Consider the following 5,900-nt stretch of genomic DNA (forward strand, 5'->3'; position numbering starts at 1 on the left):
GACAAGTTGCTGTCCTTTTTGTTCTTCAGTCTAGTCGTGGAGGACGTTGCTTCACTGGCCCAAGTTGGCACCATCATTGCGCTCTTCCTGGGTGAGGCAGATCAGTTGCCAGCTTCTGGACGGCCACTCACTGCAGCTGCTGGCCACTCACACTGGCTGCTGGCTACATACGGTAGCCCATGGCAACCCACTACAGCAGGAGCTGCAGCCTACGCTGCGCCGGCGACTCATGGCAGCCCAGCTCCAGGTTGAGCTGTTGTTCAGCATCTTACCTGTAGAGGGCAGTGTCACTGGCCCTCATATGTGGGATCTGAACCGGGGCCCTCTGGCATCCCAAGCCAGCTCTTAACCAACGCGCCACTCGGCCGGCCCCATCTCTTATTTTCTTATCGTGGTACTTTTCTCCATGCCTTTCCTTACTTTATTGCTTATCTGTAGTGTAAAAGCCACTCAAAAAGTTATAAGCATTGTTAAAAGATAATGCTTCATTTTCTCTCTTCCAAGTTTCCATTAAAATAATTATGAAGATGTAAGAGTAAAGGGAAAAATACTACACTGGAAACCAAATAAGAGTGTAGAGGGAAGTTTCTAATAACCACAGAACCAATGAGACTGAATGAAGAAAGTCAGTGAATGATCAATTCATGTTCTATCTTCTGAGCCATAATAACTGCAAACTCACAAGTGGTAGGGAGTCTACAGCCAGTTTAAAGTAAAACAGGCTATGATTCATCTCTCTGATGTAATAATGGTCCCCTTCTCTCTATTATGCCATCCAACTGTGGCTTCAGAGAGCCAGAAACTCTTCATCCTAGGTACATTTACTATTTTCTCCTTGAACTGTTCTGGGAGAAACAGACTAGAACCTAACAGCTGATCTCTTATCAGAGACCAGAAAGGCCAAAGCTAGGAGGATGGCAGGATGATGTATTTAAAATGCTGAAAGAAAAAAACAAAACTATTAATCACAAATTTTATGTCTAGAAAAATAAAGACAGGATATATGTATTTTTGTTTGTAACACCTTTTTCTATCTGATTTAAAAGACAACTTCATAAAGCAATATTGTAACAATTATAACAATAAATACACAATGTACTCATATAAAGGTATAATTTGTAAAAAATAAATAAATAATAACAACATGGGGAGATGGAAATGTATAGGAACAAAGTTTTTGTATACTATTGAAAATGAATTGGTATTAATCTGACCTAGTTTGTTATAAATTAAGATGTTAATTACAATTACCAGGGAAGCCACTAAGAAAATAACTCAAAAAAATATAGTAAAACAAATGACTAAGGAATAAAAATGGTACACTGAAAAGTCACTATCTAACACAAAAGAAGACAGGCAATAATGAAGGGTTGAGGAACAAAAAAGACATATAGGAAACAAATAGTAAAACGGCATAACTTTTTCCTAATTGGTAATTGCATTAAATGTAAATGGATTAAACTCTGTAATTAAAAGACAGAGATTGGCAGAATGGATATTAAGAAAAACAAACCATGATCCAACTATGTGCTGTTGACAAGAGACTTTCTCTAAGTTACAAATATGTTGAAAGTAAAATGATGTAAAATGTTATTCCATGCAAGTCATTACAGATGGTGGAGTAAGGAAATCCAGGAATCTGCCCCTCCACCTAAATAACTGTTGAGTTGGCAGAAATTGTCTGAAATAACTAGTCTGGAACTCTGGAGTCTACTTGAACCCTTGCAGTGTGCAGGGGAAAGCTTGATGAAGAAGCTGGTAAATTTCAATAAATTCCAGTAAGTTATGGCCTTTTGCATAATGGCTACCATTCCCCAGGTCCACAGCAGGGAGCTGTGGGGACAGCAGCCAGCATTCCTGGTGTGGCTTGCTGGAGCCAACAAGACCAATATGAACCTTGTCCTCTAAATATCAGGTTTGTGTGTTTTAAATTATGATAGTTGCTTTTGATGGCTAAGGGGCCACACAGAGGCCACACACAGGCTGAAGCGGTTACCACAGAATTTAAAGAGACAGTAATTGTGAGGTCTCCCACACACACCCCTTTTGGAGCCAGATATTTAAGGAAAAATTTGTCAGGTCACTGGCTGGCCATAGAGATCACAGAACAGAAATTTTAGTAACCACACACAAGGAATATACAGTTTGCAAAAATGGTTTGGAAAAGTCACAAATGGACACCTGTAGCCCTCAGCAAGCAAGATTTTGCAATCCCTGAGAAGTGGGAGAATTCTATTTCCAGAGTTTCAACAACATAATACTGTAAATGTCCAGTTCTTAATAAGATGTTATAAAATATACAAAGAAACAGGGAAGTTTGGCCCATTCATAAGGAAAAAAATAATTTGGCAGAAACAATCCTTAAGGAATCCCAGGTAATGGAAATATTAGTCAAAGATGTTAAATCAACTGACGTAAATATGTTCCATGAGCTAAAAAAAAAAAACAGGACAAAAAACTAAGGGAAATCAGAAAAACAGTGTATGAACAAATGAGAATAGAAGAGAAATTATAAAAAGAAACCAACACATTTCTGGAGCTGAAAAATATAACTACTGAAGTGAAAAACTTACTAGAAATGTTCAATGGCAGATTTGAACTGGCAGATGAAAATATCAGCAACCTTGAAGATAAGAATATTAAAATTATACAATCAGAAAAACAAAAAGGAAAAATAGAATGAAGAAAGTAAAACAGAGCCTGAGGAATCCATGGGACTCCATCTAACATACCAACATATGCACTGTAAGAGTCTCAGCAGGAGAAAATAGAGATAAAGTAGCAGAAAAACTATTTGAAGAAATAATGGTCCAACACTTCCCAAATCTGAGGAAAAACATAAATATACACATTCAAGAAACTCAATGCACTCCAAGTAGAGTAAACAAAGAGATCCATATCAAGACACATTATATTCAAGTTGTCAAAACCCAAAGACAATGAGAGAATTTTGAAAGCAGCAAGAGAGAAACAAATCATCACATGCAAAGAATCCTCAATAACATTAACGTCTAATTTCTCCTCAGAAACCATCAAGGTCAGAAGCCAGTTAGGTAACATATTTAAAGTCTAGGAAGAAAAAAATGATCAACTGAGTATTCCACATCCAGGAATACAGTCTGTCAAGAATGAAGGATAAATTAAGACATTTCCACATAATCAAAAGCTAGGGGATTTTTTTAACAGTGGACCTTCCATATGAAAAATACTAAAGGGAGTCCTTCAGACTAAATTGAAAGGACATTAGAGAATAACTTGAAGCCATAAGAAAAAAAATAAAGATCATTGGTAATTGTAACTACTTATGGAAATATAAAAACCAGTATTATTATACTTTTGGTATGGTTTATAATTTCTATTGTTTCTATGTGATTTAATAGGAAATAAACAAGACATAAAATAATATTTATAGATTTATATTAATTGACATGCAATGTATAAAGATATAATCTGTGATAATAACAATATAAAGGGAGAGGGAAGAAATTTATAAGAATGGTATTAGTATACTATTGAAAATAATTTAGTATTATTCAAGCTAAGTTGTTATAAATTTAAGATATTAATTATATTCCCCAAAGTAACCATCAAGAAAAACACTAAAAAGATACAGAAAATAAAAGAAGGGAATCAAAATATTACTTTACAAAAAATCAGCTGAATAAGAAAAAGCAGTAATGGAGGAATTGAAGAGCAAAAAAACATGTTATACATAAAAGAAATAGATAAATGGTAGAAGTAAATCCTTCCTGATCAGTAATCACATTAAATTAATTAACCTTCCTATTAAAATGCAGAAATTGGCAGATTGGATAATGAAAACATGAGTACTTCTCAAAATCTTCTGAAAAACTGAAGAGAGAACATTTCTTAACTCATTCCATGAGGCTATAATTACCCAGATACCAATACCAGACAAAAACACCACAAGAAAAGAAAACTACAGACTAATATCTGTTATGAGTATTGATGTAAAAATCCTCAACAAAATACTAGCAAACTGAATTCAGAAGCATATTAAAAAGATTATACACCATGATCAAGCATAATTTATTCTTAAAATAGAAGGATCATTCAATGAAAATCAAGCAATGTAATACACCACATTAATGGAATGAAAAAGAAAACAAATGATCATCTCAATTAATGCAGAAAACGTATTCGATAAAATTCAAAACTATTTCATAATAAAAAATAAGCAAAGAATAGAAAGGAACTTCCTCAATATGGTAAAGTCTACATCTAACCACTGTTAACTTTGTGCTCAATAGTGAAAGGTTGAAGTTTTCCTTCTAAAATCAGGAACAGGACAAGGGTGCTGACTTTCATCACTTCTAGTCCACATAGTACTGGAAATTTTAGCCAGATGAACTGGCAAGAAAAACAAAAGGAGTAAAATTATTTCTGTTTACAGAAGACATGGTCTTATGTGTAAAAACCCTAATGATTACACACATAGACACTCACACACACAGTGTTAAAGTTAATACACAAATTCAGCATAGTTTAATGATACAAAACCAACATGCAAAAATCATTTGTTTCTATAACCTAGCAATGAACAATTCAAAAAAGAAATAAAGAAACTATTCCATTTACAATAGTATCAAAAAGAATAAAATAGGAATAAATGTAACAAAGGCAGTATAAGACTTACACTAAAAACTACAAGACATTTATGAAAGAAATTAAATAAGACATAAATAAATGGAAAAACATCCATAATCATAGATTGGAAGACTTAATATCCAAAGTCATATATAGGTTCAACACAATACCTAATCAAAATCCCAGTGGTCCTTTTAAAAAAAATTGTCTTTCCATAAATAGAAAAATTACATCCTTAAATTCATGTAGAATCTCAGAGGACCCAAATAGCCAAATAATTTTAAAACTTACTACAAAGCTACAGTAATCACAACAGTGTGATACTGACATAAAGACAGAAACCAGTTGAATACAATGTATAGTCAAGTGATTTTTGACAAGAGTGCAAATCACCATTCATGGGTAAAAAAAATTCTTATTTCAAAAAATGGTGCATGGAAAACTAAATGTACACATGCAAAAGAGTGAAATTGGACCCTTGCTATATGCCATATACAAAGGTTAACTCAAAATGGATGAAATACATAAAATTAAGGGCTAAAACTCTTAAAAATAGGAGAAAATATTCATGCCATTGGATTTGGCAACAATTTCTTAGATATGATACCAACCAAATACACAAAAAATGGATAAATTTGACTTTATCAAAACTAAAAACTTTTATCCTTCAAAGGACACTGTCAAAATAAAATTAAAAACACACATAATCCACACAATGGGCAAAGAATTTGCAAATCATATTTCTAATAAGAGATTAATATTACAATATATAAAAATTACTGTAATTAAAGACCAAATGTTAAACAACCTGATTTTTAAAATGAGCAAAGATGTAAATAGATATTTCCCCAAAGAAGATGTGCATAATGGCCAATAAGCACATGAAAATGTGCTCAACATCATTAGTTATTAGGGAAATGCAATTAAAACAACAATGAGATATTACTTCACACCCATTATGATGGCCGTTACCAATGAAACAGAAAATAACAAATGTTGGTGAGCATGTAGACTAAATGAAACCCTCATGCCTTGCAGGTGTGAATGTAAAATAGTACAGCTATTGTGGAAAACAGTTCAGCATTTCTTCAAAAAGTTAAACATAGAAATACCACATCATCCACCAATCTTACTCCTAGTTTTATACTTCAAAGAATTGAAAGCAAGGATTCTAACAGATATTAGTTCACTGGTGTTCACAACACTATTATTCACAGTAACCAAGAAGTGAAAATTTACCTGAGTCCATCAATACATGAATACTCAATATATGAACAAAATGTGGTATATGC

Source organism: Hipposideros armiger, unplaced genomic scaffold (genome assembly GCF_001890085.2).
Source record: "Hipposideros armiger isolate ML-2016 unplaced genomic scaffold, ASM189008v1 scaffold_400, whole genome shotgun sequence".
Lineage (NCBI taxonomy): Eukaryota > Metazoa > Chordata > Mammalia > Chiroptera > Hipposideridae > Hipposideros > Hipposideros armiger.